We start from the raw sequence: 20384 nt of genomic DNA, 5'->3' as shown, positions 1-20384 counted from the left end.
TAGTGGTCCATGAAAAGCGTGATGGCACCTCTTGGCGTGATTAGGTATCTCCTACTACGGCTGTTCACGTCCCAAGAACGCTGCACGCACTCAGCTGACAGCTGCTAAATGTAGTTTTGAGTGCAGCGTACAAAGATAATTTTCTTTGGAACCGTTCATGCAATGCGGGGAATGGTAAGCTGCGTCAACAGGGCGCCTTTCCACTTTGAAGTATGAAACGACACACAAACACAAAGGTCATTGCTGTGACATTTGCACTGCCTTTCGCTGGTGTTCTGCACTAAAAATATAATCGGGATTTTGGTCTCATCGCTTTCAACATTAACAGCACGAAAATACATGTGTCAAAAGGGGCTCCGTGCTTTCTCATCCAATCCATTGTCTGGACAGCGAGTTGCCATATTGTCACGTAGAGGTGACGGCAGTCGAAGCAGAGATGAAGACGGACAAAAGGGCATTCTAAAAGGAAACTGTTTATTGGGCTGACTTGCACCCAAAATGGACTGAATCACTTTGCGGCGGCGAAGCGACAAGCGTGCTCGGCGGTCGTCGAACAGAATGCCCGCCGCTGTCGGCCGGGCTCAATTTAAAGCTGATAGCGAACTTTCGAGATAAAGCGTGCAAAGTTACTAGAACATTCCGGAACAACGTAGAATCAGCTCTGCCTGGCTGCGATCAATCGAGATAAATCTAGTCGCGTCTTGCGTCGCGAACAAAGCGATAAAGTGGTGTGGCGGCAGATTTGAAAAACGGAAAAACACTGCAAATATTCGCGGCATTACTCCCCTCTCAAAGAAGCATCGACCCGATGCATTAAAACAAATAATGCGACTAGTAAGAGCAATAAAAACGGATCTTGCTTAAATAGAGCATGGAAATGCAGCGGCCTTTAGTGCGCATAATACGGCTTTAGACGTACTACATGGACAACTTCTGGTCGCACGCGGCGTCGCTGGGATGCAGTCATTGCGTCAGGGAGGATTTCATAATCCAGTTCACCTAGCCGACGAAGAACCTTGTACGGGCCGAAATAGCGGCGCAAAAGCTTTTCGCTCAATCCACGGCGGCGAATGGACGTCCACACCCAGACTTGGTCTCCTGGCTTGTATTCCGCGTTGCGTCTTCGTAGGTTGTAGCGTCTGGCGTCGGGCCGCTGCTGATATTTTATCCGTAATCGGGCAAGCCTTCGAGCTTCTTCTGCGCGTTGAAGGTAGGCGGCAACGTCGACGTTCCCTTCTTCTGTAACGTTGGGCAGCATGGCGTCTACCGTGGTCGTTGCCTCCCTGCCATGGACGAGTCTAACATTTGTCATCTGGGTGGTCTCCTGCACTGCGGTGTTGTAGGCGAAGACGACGTAAGGCAGGATGACATCACAGGTTTTGTGTTCGGCACCTACATACATGGCAAACATATCGGCGATGATTTTGTTCAGGCGCTCGGTCAGTCAGTTGGTCTGCGGATGGTATTCAGTTGTCCTCCGGTGGCTGGTTTCGCTGTAGCGCAGGATGGCTTGCGTTAGTTCCGCCGTGAATGCTGTTCCTCTGTCAGTGATGAGCACATCGGGGGCGCCATGTCGAAGAAGAATGCACTCCACGAAAAATTTGGCGACTTCTGCTGCTGTTCCGTTCGGTAGGGCTTTAGCCTTGGCGTAGCGGGTCAGGTAGTCGGTCGCTGTGATGATCCACTTATTTCCAGATGTTGGCGTTGGAAAAGGGCCAAGCAAGTCCATGCCAATTTGCTGAAAGGGCCTTGAGGGAGGCTCAATGGGGTTCAGAAATCCTGCTGGTCGTGTTGGAGGGGTCTTTCGTCGCTGACAATCTCGGCAGGTTTTCACATAGTGTGCGACATCGGGAGACCGTAGGGGCCAGTAATGTCTTGATTGCGGCGGAGGGTGCGAGTAAACCCGAGATGTTCAGCGGTCGGCTCGTCGTGTGAAGCCTGTAGAACTTCTTCGCGGAGACAAGCAGGTACAACAAGGAGTTAGGCTGTTTTGCTCGCTGCAAAGTTCTTCATGAGGACCCGATTCGCACACAGAAGGAAGACAGTCCTCGCTTGAATGGAGCGGGGGGTGAAGAAGCCTTGCCTTCCAGGTACTCGATGAGGCGTTTTAGGTCGGGGTTCGAGCGTTGCTGCTGGGCAAAAGAGCTGGGGCTGATGGTTCCCAGGAAGGCGTCCTCATCGTCGTCCGGCGGCGGTGTATCTACAGGGGCTCGTGAGAGGCAATCAGCGTTGCTCCTCTCGGACGATTTTGCGGATAACTTCCTGCAAGCTGTAGCTGCTGGTGGCCGGCGTGTCCGGACGGATTGCACAGGCAGAGGAAGGGCGATTGTACTGTCGATCTCGGACGTCGAGGGTCTTCTCAATCGTGCAGGCTTGTCGCATGAATTCCTGTACTGTTTTTGGCGGCTGGCGGACGAGGGTGCCAAAGAGTTGTTCTTTTACACTGCGCATTAAAACTGAACTTTCTTTTCCTAGGTCATCTCGGGGTCGGCGCGGCGAAATAGGCGCTTCCTCTCCTCGACGTAACCCTGGACGGGGTCATTCGGAAGCTGGATCCTGGACTCGAGGAGTCATTCGGCTCTTTCTTTCCTTACGACACTGGTGAATACCTCCAATAGTTCTCTCTTGAATGGCTCCCATGTCGTAAGGGACGACTCGTAGGTTTCGTACCCCGTGCGTGCGGAGCCATCCAATGAGAAAAACAAGTGTTCAATTTTTTCCGCATCATCCCACTTGTTGAATGACGCCACGCGCTCAAATTGGTCCAACCATTCTTCAGGGTCTTCGCCTAGGGATCCATTGAAAGTTGGCAGCCCCGCGGCTGCTGCAGTATGATCGATGTCGACAGCTTCGGCGAGGTTGCGGTGCTCGTAGCAGCGTCGTTTCGCTGTCTGGTGCGGTGCGGCAGTTTCCCGAACTCAGGCTCCTCTCCTTGGAGACGTCGGCTGGCTCGTCCTCGGGAGCGAAGCGCTGAGTGCTGGCTTCACGACTTGAAGGGGGCGTCCGGAACATGGAAGGCTACCGCGCACCTCCAACAGATGTCACGTAGTGGTGACGGGAGTCGAAACAGCGATGAAGACGGACAAAAGGGTCTTCTAAAAGAAAACTGTTTATTGGGCTGACTTGCACCCAAAATGGACTGAATCACTCGGCGGCGGCGAAGCGACAAGCATGCTCGGCGGACATTCCGGAACAACGTAGCATCAGCCCTGCCTGGCGGCGATCAATCGAAATAAATCTAGCCGCGTCTTGCGTCGCAAACAAAGCGTTAAGGTGGTGTGGTGGCAGATTTGAAAAACGGACAAACGCTGCAAATATTCGCGGCAATATTAACGAGGCATAAATGCATTTAAAAAGTTCACTCCTCAGAAAAATTGTCCATAATGCGAGTCGTCCATTTTAACAGGGCACGAATCTACGCCGATATGCCAAACCTCTGCCTATCTTCAGACCAGTGTGTGCTTCACACTTGGGCAAAGTTTAGCTCAACTAATTTTAGTCAACTGCATGCTGGAGGGGCGGGGTTCGATCCCCAGTGCCGCCGGCTACCCGCCGGTTTCCACTGTGTAATGAAGCGTCCTTGTGTAATGAAAACTACCTTGAGCCACGGCACCCTTTGGCCAAAGCGGCCCTGGTGCCATAAAGGTTAATAATAATCAGAATGATCATCAATTTCATTCAAATCGGCAACACGAGCTTTACAATTACACAAACCTTAATGTCTGCGGAGCAAGTAACCCGGACATAGTCTCCCACAGTGTGAGTTATCAAATGAGCCTTTTTATTAATCGGTATAAAAGCCTGTAAAAGTGTGAATGACGCAAACAATCTAAACTTCACGCCCACTTATTGCTTGTCTTTTTATAGCATCGTTCGAGCACAAGAAGTGTCGCCTTGTATACATTATGAACCGCGGTTTTATTCCTTTACTTCAATTCAGTTCACTTTACTACTTAAGGGGTAGGTGACATAAGTGAAACAAATTAAGTACACGAAATAAAACACATTAATTACGTGTATGTTCGCTGTTAATAAGGTTGCTATACAGTTCAAAAACTTGGATGGGCAGCTGACTGCCGGGACTGAAACTGATTGGGCTAACAAAGATGTGGAAGCAGCCAGCCTTCGCTCTGCCTGATCACCTGTTCATATCACGTTCATTCTTCTCTACCGGCACTTCTTATCAGGCCGAACAAAGAACCGCAAACCACTTTTATCGCGAGCTTCTGCTATCACCTTTACTGAATCACGCACGCGTGCTTAGACGTTGAGGAGCGCTGTGTTGGTTCCATCGCGAAGCAGCAGAAAGTATTGCTTTAAGACCCACTCGCAGGCTGCGCTACAAAGCGAGAATGGCCAAAGCACTCTCTGTCCTTTTTTCCTGTCTCGTCTTGAATGTCCTTGACCTTGGAAGCACATCGGATATCAATGGTACGGTTATCGATACTGCGCGCGTCGATTACCCCCGCATCTGGCTGCTTGGAGACTCCCTGACCCAAGTGAGTGCAATCCTTGTCTCCGGAGAACTGCAAAAAGCGGACGCTTTTATTTTTCTATTCATAAGCAGGACTAGAGTTCTTATGCAATGAAATTGTCGAGGTCCCATATGAGTACCAAGGTTCATTCAGAGTTGTGGCAGTGGTGCCTGTTTTGCGCTGCCTTGAGTTATAAAGCTGTATCTTACCGGCACTCACCTATGGAGCGGGAACGTTGAGGCTAACGAAAAGCGTTTAGCTTAAGGAAAACGCAGCGAGCTACGGAACGAAAAATGACAGGTGTAACGTTAAGAGACCGGAAGCGGGCAGAGTGGGTGAAGGAACAAACTCGGGTTGATGATATCCTAGTCGAAGTCAAGAGGAAGAAATGGGCTTGGGCAGTTCATGTAATGCGAAAGCAGGATAATCGCTGGTCCTTAAGGGTAACGGAGTGGATATCAAAAGAAGGCAAGCGTATTAGGTGGCGGCAGAAGGTTAGGTAGGCGGATGAGATTAAGAAGTTTGCGGGGATACGTTGGCCGCATCTGACAAAGGACAGGGTTAATTGCAGAGACACTGGAGATGCCTTTGGCCTGCAGTTGGCGTAGTCAGGCTCATAATGATGATGATGAGCTATAAAGTAGGAGCGTTATTAATGCGAAATCTTTATATGTCACATTAGCACGAAAGCCGGCGTCCGCCGTCCGCCGTCAACGACACGAAATTCGGAGGATATTAGAACGCAAATGTACGATGTAACACATAAGCGTACATATGCAGACATAAATGAGGAGACATAACTTATTGTAACCTATGAAAGTCATGATTCTGTAACATATTACGACTCAGCACTTACAAGTAAGGTATGTAAAGTGCATAGAATTTGTACAAAATATGCATAGTTATGCCTAGCAGTGATGACCTATAGTATTTCTCCGCACTTTAATGCTTCCGCATTCTCACACATAAGCAGTATTTTAAGTGGCTCTGCATGTTTTTGCAAAACGAGTCCTTCTCGCAGCCTGAGCTGCGTGATGCTGTTACTGCAATGCTGTAAATAAGTATGCATATGAAAGGGCTAAAACTTGCAGTGATTCTGACAGAAACGTTTTGCCGACATAGAAATGGGACAAATGAAACCTTTTCTTCCACTAACTTTTCACGACTGCAGCTCTTTGGCTATGCACACCCTGCAATTTTCTACAAATCGCCTGGTTTGATGTGTTCGAAAGTTACGATCGATCATGGCTCGCGCATATTTCGAAGCCTATGATCGAGGAGTGTAAGTGAGCGATGCACTCCCTTATAAAAATGGTCTATAGACTTGCTCTAGACTTCTTATAAAGTATATTGCCTTTGTATTAATATTTCCTTCTTTCTGTTCACAGTCTATGGAGAAAAGACCACTAAAGTGTATTACCATAACTCAAGAGAATGTGTATACACTGTCTATAACATTTGTATTGATTGTAGACTGGCCTAAGGAGTTTGTTTATAGACTTTATTGAAAAAAGTAATTGAAAGTCTTCATACTGTCTAAGGAAACCTGTAAGGGGCTAGCCTGCAATGACAGTGGAGCGATCTGTTAAGGAGCCTTGCTGTGCATTTTGGAAGCGAAGTTGGTTTTCTTGTGAATTAGTCGCCGTCTGAGTGCTGACAACTTCGCGCATGTTGGCTGCATAATATCTACGGCCTGAAACATACGAGACGTTCATGTGCGTTACCGGGACACTTTCCGAGGCGGGACATGGCGCGGCGAAACACCGCAGCGTGCAAAACGATGTGAAGCTGCACAAGTTTACCTTGCGTATCTTTGTCAACGACTGACACGCCACGCTCTGGGAGCGCGATCTCATTTATACGTGACCCGCAGGTGGCTGAGTGGGTTTGACGTTCGGTTGCCGATTCTAAGGTAGCGAGATCGACTCCCGGTTGCGACGGTCTCATTTAGATACACGCGGTAAGCAAAAGACGGATGTGTGCTCCGTGATGTAAGTGCACGTTAAAGAAGCTCAAACGGACTCAATTAATCCACAGCTCTGCACTGCACAGCATACCTCATGATGCAGGTGCAACGTCGGAACGATAAAGTCCATGTACTGAAATCTCTACGAGCTGGCATAAATGGTGTCAGTTACATTTCTGGCTTGGAAAAGAACACAGAATGCTATTTTTACTACAATCTGATGCCGAGAATTGTGAATGATGATGTTATCATCTTCTGATACCACTTTTTCATCTACCTTTTACACCTGGGGTTTTCATTATTCCGCTTCTAAAGCAAGCACTGAGGTCCAGAATGATCAACACTCTCAAAGGCCATGTCAGCATGTTGGATGGAACAGCTACCACGGTGGGGTGCAAAATGAAGAAAATCGTTCAGCGTTCCAGTCGCGTGAAGAGAATCTCCCAGAGATTGCAGCATAGTTAGACAGGGTCACATAACGCTGTGAGTGGTGAATGCTTCGCGATGCTTTGAGCATCGTGAGCTTCGCTGAAAGTACTGAGAAGGGCCCTGTGACTTCTCTAGGTTGATGAATAAACTTCACAGTACGGTTACTACTGCTTAACACAGCATTCAGCGACAGCTTTCTGTAGAAGCGGAAATGTGAGACGTTAGTACCCCATATCGAAAAAGAATTGTCTGGCGTTGGCGTTGACGACAGTTTGAAGCCTCACAGGCGATCATGGAGAAAACCTACGAAAAATTCCCAGAGAAGCAACCTAGGGGGCAGTTGGGCAACTTAAGTCATTTGACGTTGTGGCGCCATCACAACCTGCAACATCGGATTCTGAAAAAAAAACTGCCCACCGTGGCAGGTGGCAGTGAAATTAATGATTGGTCGCGAGAGGTTCCTCGGGAAGAGCAACCTGGGTCGCGTAAGCCTCACCGGTGGCAACACCTGCCATCGCAGGTCAGTGGCGCATCGCTTAACCGCTACACCACTGTGCCAGGGGTGGTATACCACTCCCTGCGATCTCCGAATGTTAAAAGGGAATGACCAATTCCGCATGTGCGGGCATTAACGCATTAAGGCTGCCGCCTCGTACCCATAAGGCGGAGCTTAAGTGCTTTCTCCAATTTTTTATTCGCTGCTACTCGTCTCATTCTCTCGCATTGTCACTCGTGATGTCACTCTGGCCTAATCAGACTGTCGTTTTGTAGTGACGTCGCGCGTGACGTCAATGCAAATTACATTCTCAACCGTAGCGTAGTGTTACGCCGACGCCTCAAAATCGGGAAACGTGCCCTTAACAGCTATCGCTGCAAAACATTTCAAATTCTGTCCCACTTGCGGCACAAATAATGGACAGCAATAGTTGTACTGCGCACTCGCCCGCCCGATGAGGCATGTAAATTTGTTCGAGCATGGGCGCGCCACAATTCGTTCACGTGATTGCGCAGGACGCACCCAGCCGTTCCTCTACCGACCTAGAAAAGGGTCTCGTTTGTCTGTGGGTGAAGGCATCTTCGCCGGCGGGAGAACAATTGGTCTGCTGGTGCAGGTGCTTTAACCACGGTGTATGACTGCTATAGCTTGAAAAAAAAATTGGTTTTTGGGGAAAGGAGATGGCGCATTATGTGTCTAACATATCGGCGTACACCTGAACAACGCCGTAAGGCAAGGAATAAAGGATGGAGTGAAAGAAGAAAGGAAGAAACAGGTGCCGTAATGGGGGGCTCCGGAATAATTTCGACCACCTGGGGATCGTTAACGTGCGCTGACATCGCACAGCACACGAGTGCCTTAGCGTTTCGCCTCCATCGAAACGCAGCCGCCGCGATCGGGTTCTATCCCGGGAACTCCGGATCAGTAGCCGAGCGCCCTAACCACTGAGCCACTGCGGCGAATATAGCTTGGAACTAAAGAAAGCACAGAGAATGCTTTATTTTTAATTTTGGGGTCTTCATGATTGAGAAGTAATAGTGTAATTATTTTTTAGCTGAGAGATAAGCAATATTTTAAAAAGATTTTTCTGAAAAAACGTAAAAAAATACCTTGGACGTTTTTCCAAAAAATTTACGCAAAACAAGTAATTATTTTTCAGCCAAAACAATAATTACACTATTACTTCCAATTCATATATACCGCAAATTAAAAATAAAGCATTCCCTATGTGAAAACCTGCCGAGATTGTCAGCGACGAAAGACCCCTCCCACACGACCAGCAGGATTTCTGAACCCCATTGAGCCTCCCTCAAGGCCCTTTCAGCAAATTGGCATGGACTTGCTTGGCCCTTTTCCAACGCCAACATCTGGAAATAAGTGGATCATCACAGCGACCGACTACCTGACCCGCTACGCCAAGGCTAAAGCCCTACCGAACGGAACAGCAGCAGAAGTCGCCAAATTTTTCGTGGAGTGCATTCTTCTTCGACATGGCGCCCCCGATGTGCTCATCACGGACAGAGGAACAGCATTCACGGTGGAACTAACGCAAGTCATCCTGCGCTATAGCCAAACCAGCCACCGGAGGACAACTGAATACCATCCGCAGACCAACGGACTGACCGAGCGCCTGAACAAAATCATCGCCGATATGCTCGCCATGTATGTAGGTGCCGAACACAAAACCTGGGATGTCATCCTGCCTTACGTCGTCTTCGCCTACAACACCGCTGTGCAGGATACCACCCAGATGACAAATTTTAGACTCGTCCATGGCAGGGAGGCAACGACCACGCTAGACGCCATGCTGCCCAACGTTACAGAAGAAGGGAACGTCGACGTTGCCGCCTACCTTCAACGCGCAGAAGAAGCTCGAAGGCTTGCCCGATTACGGATTAAATATCAGCAGCGGCCCGACGCCAGACGCTACAACCTACGAAGACGCAACGCGGAATACAAGCCAGGAGACCAAGTCTGGGTGTGGACGTCCATTCGCCGCCGTGGATTGAGCGAAAAGCTTTTGCGCCGCTATTTCGGCCCGTACAAGGTTCTTCGTCGGCTAGGTGAACTGGATTATGAAATCATCCCTGACGCAATGACTGCATCCCAGCGACGCCGCGTGCGACCAGAAGTTGTCCATGTAGTACGTCTAAAGCCGTATTTTGCGCACTAAAGGCCGCTGCATTTCCTTGCTCTATTTACGCAAGATCCGTTTTTATTTCTCTTACTAGTCGCATTATTTGTTTTAATGCATCGGGTCGATGCTTCTTTGAGAGGGGAGTAATGCCGCGAATATTTGCAGTGTTTTTCCGTTTTTCAAATCTGCCGCCACACCACCTTATCGCTTTGTTCGCGACGCAAGACGCGACTAGATTTATCTCGATTGATCGCAGCCAGGCAGAGCTGATTCTACGTTGTTCCGGAATGTTCTAGTAACTTTGCACGCTTTATCTCGAAAGTTCGCTATCAGCTTTAAATTGAGCCCGGCCGACAGCGGCGGGCATTCTGTTCGACGACCGCCGAGCACGCTTGTCGCTTCGCCGCCGCCAAGTGATTCAGTCCATTTTGGGTGCAAGTCAGCCCAATAAACAGTTTTCTTTTAAAATGCCCTTTTGTCCGTCTTCATCTCTGCTTCGACTGCCGTCACCACTACGTGACAATATGGCAACTCGCTGTCCAGACAATGGATTGGATGAGAATGCACGGAGCCCCTTTTGACACATGTATTTTCGTGCTGTTAAGGTTGAAAGCGATGAGACCAAAATCCCGATTATATTTTTAGTGCAGAACACCAGCGAAAGGCAGTGCAAATGTCACAGCAATGGCCTTTGTGTTTGTGTGTGGTTTCATACTTCAAAGTGGAAAGGCGCCCTGTTGACGCAGCTTACCATTCCCCGCATTGCATGAACGGTTCCAAAGAAAATTATCTTTGTACGCTGCACTCAAAACTACATTTAGCAGCTGTCAGCTGAATGCGTACAGCGTTCTTGGGACGCGAACAGCCGTAGTAGGAGATACCTAATCACGCCAAGAGGTGCCATCACGCCTTTCATGGATTACTAAGCACTTCAAACGTGCTTCAGCTTATTTATTTATTTATTTATTTATTTATTTATTTATTTATTTATTTATTTATTTATTTATTTTACCCTCAGGGCTTACAGAAGCATTGTAGAGGGGAGGGGCAGAAATACAAGGAACACTATGCAATTTGGTTAATAAAAGGGAACAGAGAAAAAAAAATAAGGCAACAACAACAACGATGAACAACACGATGAACAACACTGCATGATTTTGAAGATAATGGCGACAAACTAATGCACCTAGGGCAACCGAGATGGCCGCTTTCCACTTCATTGCCCCTCCACAATGCACAGAAACAGTCAGTATAATTATAAAGTGCTTTTATTTCAGAATATTTCGGTTTCTCCGTATTCCTTATTGCAGACGACTCGCTTTATGGACACTTTTACTCGGGAACGATATTGTCGATATTAACTGGACGTGGCTGTGCCCGTGTTTAAAGTGTAGCGTCCAACAATTCCTCTTTTTCTCAATTTCAGGGAAACTTCGCTGCGAAAACAGGACGACATTTGTTGATTTAAAAATTTTTTTCAATGCCTCCAGGCTTGTAAGTTACTGCGAGGCTTCCAATTTGGTCTTTCAAACAACGCGCACTAGCGTCAAAAATTGAAGCGACTGCTAATTTTTGCTAATTAGCGATATGCCAACTTTTGAAATTTTAGCGGCGCTAACAAACTTTTGTATTGGCATTACAATTGGGCTACACTAGCTGGCATAATATGGAGGAAATACTATTTGCTTTGATACATTCATGACTTCGGTGTTAAGCGGATAACAATGAACTAATTATTTGTTTTTGAGGGGTCCCCGTAATCGCGTCGGGAGCGAAATCGAAACCCTTTGTAATGATCACGTCTCGAAATCTTGCGATTGTATAGGAGCAACAGCTCCGAACCGCATTTTCTCTGGAGCAACTGACGTCACAACTGAGAAATGGAGCAACAAAAAACACAACGGCGTTGTCCAGCAGGCTCATACGAATGATACACGAGTGGATGCGGGAGTGGGCAGAGTGCACCACCAATCACTGTCACCCTTTCGCGCCAAGAATCTGAGAAATCCGCTGCTTGTCGGCTCATCTACCGTGTTCAGGAAGGTATGGTGGTTACTCGTTTCGCGTGAATTCAAAAAAAAAAACTTCGTCCACTTACTGCTTAGTCTTGTTCTCCTTCTTTTATGTGTATATTTATGTGTATATTTTATGTGTATCACTATTTTTTATGCATTTCCAGTTACCAAAATCAGACGCAGCGTGATCAGGAGCGCAACATATTCAAAACGATAAAATCTCTCTGCTACTCATTTGCCATTCCACACACATCACTAGCCCTACTTGAAATCAAGAAGTACTGGGCAGGAAGCGTAATGCGAAGGCGAGGTAACCGATGGCCGTGAAGGGTAATGGCCTGGATATCTAGAGAAGGCAAGCGCACCAATAACGGCAACCTCGTAGACGACATAGGCCATCGTCGGGGCGCGCGATCGCCCAACTGCAGGCACAAATAAAGTTTGCTCCAATCCAATCCAATCAGAGATAAAGTGTCCGCAGCTGGCACTTTAGATGGTTAATTGGAAAAGTATGGAGCAGGACTTTGTCCTTCAGCTGACGAAGTTAGGCTGATGATGATTTTGACAAATCCCCCACCAGGGAGCAAGAATTACTTATCCGACAAGCACAAGACGGGACCTGAAACACACCGCTCAAACACCACACACTGTGTGCTTTCCTTCAGCGCCGACCCTCAACAAGCAAGCAAAATTTCAAAAGCGCGGCGTTTCTCCCATGGCATCTCTTAGAAATGGCAACAATCCAAACAGCTAATTGTGTGGCTGACTGGTGGGAGAAATTTGGCTCACGAGCTAATTTCCGCCAAATACATAAACGAACCGGTACAACTACACCAATATTAAAGATAAAACGGTGATTACACCCGTAATTATGTGGATGAGCAGCACTAGCATATACCTATTCTGATTTTGCAGCTGCTGCATTTCGTTTGAATGTTGCCATCACGCAAGGAAGTGCGACAATCGTTTCTCTGGTTTTTTGTTTTGGTCTTATGTGGGTTTAACGTCCCAAATCGACTCAGGTTGTGAGGGACACCGTAGTGAAGGGCTCCGGAAATTTCGACTACCTGGGGTTCTTTAACGTGCGCTGACATCGCACAGTACACGGGCCTCTAGAATTTCGCCTCCATCGAAATTCGACCGCCGCGGCCGGGATTGAACACGTGTCTTTCGAATCAGCAACCGAGCGCCATAACCACTGAGCCACCGCGGCGGCTTTTTATCTGGTTTTGGCAGCGTTACAAGGAGTGCTTTATGAGGAACCGAATAAAGCCAATAAGTCTCACCTGAAACGCAGAGAACACACCTATGCCATACGAAATCACGATGAGGGGTTCATTCCACAGATACGAACCAGTTATGGAATTCAAATTCTCTCATAAGTTAGTCTCATTAACTTTTCATTTATAATTTGCATTTTTATTGTTTTCATTTTTTTCTCGTGTAGCCTGTCTGCGTCTTATCTTTCCTCAAATGCAATTTGTGTGTTGTTGTTGCCAATACATTATATTTAACACCATTTGTAATCTTTACGGGGCCGCAGGCGCGAAATCAAGCTCCAGGGCGAGCTTTTTGTCTGCGCCGGCTAACTCCAGGGTATGTGAATAACAATTTGTTTGTTTATTGATTGATTGATTGATTGATTGATTGATTGATTGATTGATTGATTGATTGATTGATTGAAGTTCGGTTGCGCGATGACAGCGCCGCATCCGTCCCCTGGTGGCGAGCCGTAGCCTACTGAGAATGGGAATGCGCGCTACCGGGGCTGCCCCTTTCGAGGCGACGCCCACCCGCTCCTGAGTCCGGCCGGAGCACAGGAGGGGATGCCGCTCCGCTAGCTGCGTGCGCTAACTCCACACTGGCGCGTTTAGCGAAACGGTATTTTCGCAATAACAAAAGCGGGCTGCGTCATGGGCTGCCACAACAACGCAAAGAAAACCGAGAGACATGATGGACCTGTTAAGTTGTAACAGGATGTACTACAGACATGCTGTTACAGGCGCCTCTTCTGTCCCACTTGGCTTGCCCCATTTCTGCAGCTAACTGGTGCATGATTTTGCTTCATGATCATTTCTTGCAGCCAGCTTTAATGCCAGCTTCGCAAGTGCATCTACCTTCTCGAACGAAAAGCTCCCGCTTTTGTTGCCATGGCCACGCCAGCTGTGGATGAAAGGGGTAAGACTGAGGCAGCGTACACATGTGCCGACGTTTTTTTTTTTTTTTAAGGGCAACTGCCTTTCGAACTTTGCCTCTACAAATATTCATCAACAAGTCATAGGACAAGGTGTGCAATTTTGCAGCTAAATTCAAATTTTCGCTTCTACCACATTATTTCAGGAACGCGTACGAAGCGAAAATTAAGACGGAAGAATTTGCTTAAAAGTTTTCTAATACAAAACACTCATTACAATGTTTCGAGTGTATGTTTAAGCAGGCGCTACGCGCGCAGGCTTCTGCAGCGCATGCCTGTGGTTGGGCACCACCCACATTGAACACCGCGTTCGCGCAGCAAGTTACACGTCTCTGAAGCCGATATTCTTACAAAACTACAGTGTAAGCAGGGTGTGAGAACCGAAGTAATGAGGCGAGCAGTAAGCCTTTCCATGCCGTGCTTAAAGCTTTGCTGCCTTGCGGACAACTCCGCGCTGTTTTTCCACCTGATGAAGCAGGTGTGCCTCCTGCCTTCCCAGGCTATTCAGTGGCTAATATGCAATGGCTGTGGAAAAATTTTTTTTCTCGCACACCAAAAACTTTCGTTGCAGACAGTACAAATTACTTGTGCAAAGATGCCATATCAAAGCAACTAAAGCATACGCCTCATGTTCGGCAGCGGAGAGCATCGATCGAGTGCGCCGCTTCGTTTCGCAGTGCTAAGGACGTTCGCTGTTTGGGCATGTAACAAAATGACAGACTTACCACGAGGTACACGTCGTAAACGATGTGATCGCTCACAAAGAGTGCCTTGCGACTGATGACTGATTTGATACGTCGACGCTTCTCTGTAAAGGAGACGAAATGCACTTGTGGAGCACCCTTACCGCATGATAGCGCGCACCCTCCGGAAACCACGTGGGCCAAGGGCAGCCATATGACCTCGCAGGACCCACTTTTGATATAACCCGAATGCGATTAGTGTGGACAAAATGGAAGAGGACGTACGCAGACAACTCCGCGTTTCTGTCCACACGGAACGCATTATCCAAGTTGGATCGAGAGTGCAGTGCCAACTATACACATCCACGCGAAACAGCCCACCAGCATAAGAACTAGTAAAGAACAGACGAGCTATGCCCAGATATGTGAAACCAACTTGCTCATCAGTTAAGCAGACAGGGGAAGGGAAATAAGGTGCTAGTTTTTGACATATGTAAAAAAGAAGCCAACTGTCACCGAAACCAAGGAGCGTAAGGAAATGTTTTGATCTTATTCTTTTTTGATTTCTTGTTTTTGTCAATAGGTAATTCATTCTGTAATACTTTTATCTAACTAATTGCTTCGAAAATAGAAAAGAAAACAACCACATGCCGCCGGTTTGATTGGAGCCCAGGACCTCAAAACTTCGCGTCCAGTGCTCTACCAACTCTGCCCATCAATCAGTTTGCCTTGCCTAACTAGTCCCATAACTTGCACTGCGCTTTCGCGCGATCGCCAATGCCCCAGGCCACCTGCCTACTATCCTCTCCACCCAACTGGTGAACGTGGCAAGTTTTGGGTCGCGATAATCTCTGCAACGTTGTTCATCCGCACATTCTTGTGTGTAGCCATTGGTGGAGTTTCAACAGGGTGGGTGGCGCACTATGAGTCTAGTGGCCGGAGGAGAGCAGAAAGTTTGTGGGGACAAGGTGGCCGCAGCTCGCACAGGACAGGGTTAATTGGAGGTGACTAGGCCTTTCTCCTGTAGAGTAGCTAGCTAGGTTGTTAATGTTGATGATAATGGATGACGAATAGACACATGATACTAATTTTGAAACAGTGCTCGGAGGCGAAACGCAAAGGCGCCCGTGTACTGTGCGATGTCAGTGCACGTTAGAGATCCCCAGGTGGTTAAAATTATTCCGGAGACGTCCACTACAGCACCTCTTTCTTCCTTTCTTCTGCCAGATCCTCCTTTATCTCTTCTCTTAAAGCGCGGTTCGGGTGTCCGCCGAAATTCGAGACGGATACTGCGCCATTTCCGTTCCTCAAAAGCCAATTTTCAATTTTTTCAGTGCTCGATTCCAAGCGAGTGAACTCTGTGCGATTACTAGAAACGTGTGTTCCTGAAAGTGTTACGCAAGTGAAGTATGACAAATATTAAGTGCTGCCTTCCATAGACGGTGTTCTACTCGATATTAAGGTCTCTGAAACAAAGAGGTACACCGGACTCTTGACAGCCCAGATCTGAACAAGAGAAGGGAAGGAAGCCTCATTCCCTCGACCGACGCCTGGACAACAGAACTTGCCCGGAAGAACACATGTGCAGCCATTAAACATCGGTCACCGTGTAGAGGCTTCCCTTCCACCCTTAGCCGAAATTTATGCCTCAACGGATAGGTGTGGTCTTGAGCAAGCAGCTGTTCCCTGATCACAGCAGGAATGCCATCCGCGGACATATTTCTATGCCGCATCTTCTCACTTTGAGCTACGGACGCTTTGGACGAATTATTTAAACCGGCTAGGGTGCCTGATTCGGCTTCCCGCTCAAAGTGCGCGAGCATGTTTGAATATTTTGGGTTGTTTCAGTGGAAATCTGACCAGCGATCTTCATTGAAAAATTGGATCGTGGGTAGGACGCCGTACCCTCAAACACTTGTGGCATATCATGTGGCTATGTATGCCGTTGAAACAAAACCCTTCACCGCATGCGTAAGAGCAGCATTTTGTGATTGAATCTTAAACAAATCTCAGAGTACTCATTGCACAATTCGCAACCCCACGATCAATAGAGTTTTTGGTGGGAATTTAAGGCAAGGACATGGTTCTGTGAGCTGTTTATTCGTTCATAAATATGCTGTTCGGTAAATTTTGAACGCTTTATAGCCAACTAACTCTGAAACTATTTAGATTACTTGTAATAATTTTTTCAGCAGTTGCAACCCACTAGGTGTCTTTGGTCTAAGGGAAAAAATTGGCCACATCACTCGCGCGTCACTTCTAGTGGCGTGATGAAACGCTTCGCATTACCATTCTTCCATCCAATTTGCCGCGATTGTGCTCGTTGATAACTCCATCGCCAAAAAAAGGAACATTCACTGAAGAAAATTAATCGCGAGTCTGGGCATGCTGAAGAGCTCAGACGTGGAAACTAGAGAGAAAATTTGAAAGACAGTGAATAGATCTCCGCAGCACATAACAACAGAGAAGAAAGTGGATGAGCGGGAAGTAGATCATCCAGGCATGACATGTTGAACGGCCACGAGATTCAGTAAAGCCGTGGAAGCGCAAACGAGCAGAAAATGTAGAGGAACGTAGCCTTAGGCGCCCCGTCGAATCATTTACAAGCACGTAATGACCAAATTCTGGTCTTTATTACTGCATTTTGCTGGAACGTTAAAGCTCTTAAAGAACGGGACTTTTGAAGTCAAGTGAGGACAATTTAAAGAGCACTTACTAGCCCACCTCTCTTGTTTAGTAAAGTTCCGTACAGGTCGTATTTTGGGCTCCGTTCTTACTTATTTTCTCATGTTCACTCTTCAACGGCTCCAGCAGATCTCGTCGCTGCCACTCTTGTTGAGCGGAAAACAGAATGCTTTATTTTCCGCTCAGTAAACCGTTTGATCGAGCGCTGGCCTTGTGGAACCCCTTCTTAATACCCCTTGTGTTCTTCGCTTTATCTCTGTCGTTACCTTTCTACCCCGAAGCCTAGAGTAAAAAAATAGCAAAGTTTTTGCTCTTCTTCGAGTGATAAATAGGGAAAGAGGTACCTTTAATGAACCCTACATTATGCCTTCCTGAGTGCCCTAACTAGCATGCACTCAAATTACCACGAATGAAGACGCTCGTGCCACTATTCCTGTAAAAGGTACTCTTTGTCTTAATAATGAGAAATCGTTAAATAGGTCATGGAGACGAAAATCTGGTGTAGCCTAAAATGAGAAGGCGTTACAAAACTCGCGATTGGTCGAAAAGGTCTGACCTCATCAAATGCGGGAAAGTACAGAACGTTAACCAGGAATAATCAGTAATAGTACTTAAAACTGCACCAAATAGAAAATAGAATATCATTGGGATAGAATGGGAATAGAATTGGAATGTTTTCACATTACCCACGCGTAGCTTCTTCAAGTTCGCCCAGTAATCTTGTTCGACCGTTTCTTCGTATGTTTTTCTGTGTTTTTTCTTTTTACAGCAATCAAAATACCGAACGCACCGCATCAGTTCCGGCGCCTCTGCAGTGCGGTTCGACAGCAGCCTTTATGAAAATATTGTGATCCTGCTTTGGCGCGCAAGCGTCGACAAAGTCCCAGGCTCTGCTTCCAAAGTCTGGGCAGAAGCGAGAGGCACAGGGGCTCCGCAATCACCCTTTCCCGCCTCCTACTCGTTATAGAGGAAGATATTTCCTCCGATTTTTCCGAGGTAGCTAGGAAGAAAGCCACCGAAACTAAGGAGCGTAGGGGCATGTTTACATCTTTTTTTCTTTAATTGATTTTGTTGATCAATGGGAAATTAATACGTTATTATTTTATCGCTGAAATATAACTGATTAGAAAGTAGAAGAGAAAAACGGCCTCATGCCGCCGATGGAATCCGAACCGATTACCTCTGAATTTCGCGTCTGAGGCTCTGCCAACAGAGCTTCGGCGGCGGCTGTCCAGTGCTCCACTTTCGATATCATTTACGTCGCGGTTAACCTAGCTTTGAGAGTGTTCACCAGCGCCACCCTCGCCCATAGCAGCGGACGTAGTGCGTCCATTATTTCTGAAGGTGTCACGTGTACCGTGATGATTAATTATGCAGGCACTCTTTGAGTTGCATAGTCGGTGAAGTGCTTTTGCCAAAAGTGTATCGCCTCTTGGGGGCGTAACATAGATACCTTTGTCTAATTCCCGAGTTACGCGCGAAGCATGCTCATCATTTATCTCGGAACAGTTGTCCCCTCAAAATTGCGATGGCAAGAGACTATGCACTGCGCTGCAAGACCAGCCTTCGAGGAACTTAAAGCAGCCTATCTATTGTGTCGTGCAGCACGACGCTTGTTCAAGAGCACACAGCCCTCCTGGAGCTGTGGAGATTCTTTATCGAGGACAATAAGGAGCACAATTTCCACGAACGCCGTCGTACGAAGCAGAAACGAAACAAATGCCGCGTGAAGTGCGAATGATAAGGAAATCAGACGACGCTTTCGACATACGCGCTGCACAAAGGCATTTCGCAACGAAGTGTGTCGCAATAAGCAAGTACTTACGCTTTTTGAAAAAAAAAAGTAAAAGCACTTTCATCACAAGCACCCACATAATAAACTGCTGATGAATGCCTCTCTGCTTCTTTTTCGTTCTCTTGAAATCTACTTGTCACGTTCAAGGTGTTTTTTTTTCAAGCTATGTTTATTGCCTCAGGGCATAAAGGTTATTAAATGAGAGATAAGGAGGATGATTAAATAAATGAAAAAGGTGGGTTGATGTAATGAAATCAAGTAGTGAACAAGGCCGTTTTTGTTCATTGATTGCGAATACTGTCGGTCGATAAAGGATGTTGCATGATGGATTGAAGAGACGATTTGTACAGTTTGTACGTACAATAACGAAACTTTCTACAAAAAAATGCACAAAGACAACATTATAAGCACAATACTAGGAGTACAAGGTGACAACGCATACAATGTTATTCCACAAATTATGTTTAGTCCTAAATTCAATCGATGGCAATGTGTTAAATTCTGGAAAAGCAGCTGGTAAAAAATTCCGCTGTAATAGAATTCTGGGAGGAAGTTTGTAGGTGTACGAGGGAATTTGTGATTCTGGAGCGGGGTAATATCATCAATCCTACCCCACAAATTCTTGGAATTTCTTGCAACTAATTTGTATAATCAATACTGAAGATGTTATTGGATAATAAAAAAAATCAAGTTTGTACCCAACCGATTTCCGGCGATAGTCGAAACTGAAGGTAAACTAGTGAATTGAACATCTCCGTGAGGAATCCCGTCATGAATATTTTGATGACAGTGGTGGTCCACTGCATCCAGGATGCCCAGCACAGGGGCCACTCACTTTGTTTCACAGTTGCGCATTTTGTACTCATGGTAATCCTCAGTAAGTAGCTAGAGACTTTCGTAGGTGCACCAGTTGTAGTTTCCTCAAAGGGCATCTTTTTGTTTCATGCAATATGTGGGCGTCTCATTTCCTCACGACCAACATAAGATATATAGAGCAGTGAAATAACTTGTGGAGTTTTCCTTCCTGTATGCCTTTTTTAAGCTTGTTCTACTCTAATGACATTGGTCAAAATCCATTAAAATTACAGGCATTAAAATTACCTAGTGCCCAGTTTGTTACTCCATATTGTGAAGTCGTGAACACCGGTTATGATTTCTTCTCTGCCCTTCTTGTCCAAATCACGAATCTGGCTGCTCCGCACTGCAATATCTTGAGTCTTCGAACTAATACGACCTCAAACGGCCACCAGACAACGCTTGCATAGTCTAATGCGGATCTCGGATTTTTTAAGTCAGCAGAAAATTTATTATTGTTTGATCATCATTATCAGCCTGACTAGGCTTACTGCAGGGCAAAGGCCTCTCCCATGTCTCTCTAATCAACCCTCTTCTTAGCCAGCCACGGCCACCATATCACCGCAGACTTCTTAATCTTATCTGTCCACCTAACTTCTGCTGCCCCCTGCTACGCTCGCCCACTCTTGAAATCCACTCCATTGCTCTTAAGGG

The 20384-nt window shown here is 46.8% G+C and overlaps 1 long non-coding RNA gene across 1 annotated transcript; it reads left to right on the top strand.

Annotated features, from left to right (window-relative positions):
* Window positions 1–4250: 4250 nt before the first annotated feature.
* On the top strand, window positions 4251–19482 carry LOC144106891 (uncharacterized). The gene is made up of 3 exons (XR_013309153.1): window positions 4251–4499; window positions 13602–13696; window positions 17850–19482. It is a non-coding gene; the product is annotated as an uncharacterized LOC144106891 (long non-coding RNA).
* Window positions 19483–20384: the final 902 nt, after the last annotated feature.

The sequence above is a fragment of the Amblyomma americanum genome, chromosome 10 (genome assembly GCF_052857255.1).
Source record: "Amblyomma americanum isolate KBUSLIRL-KWMA chromosome 10, ASM5285725v1, whole genome shotgun sequence".
Classification (NCBI taxonomy): Eukaryota; Metazoa; Arthropoda; class Arachnida; order Ixodida; family Ixodidae; genus Amblyomma; species Amblyomma americanum.
The sequence above is the reverse complement of the archived record's forward strand: the minus strand, read 5'-3'. Positions and strand labels throughout refer to the sequence as shown.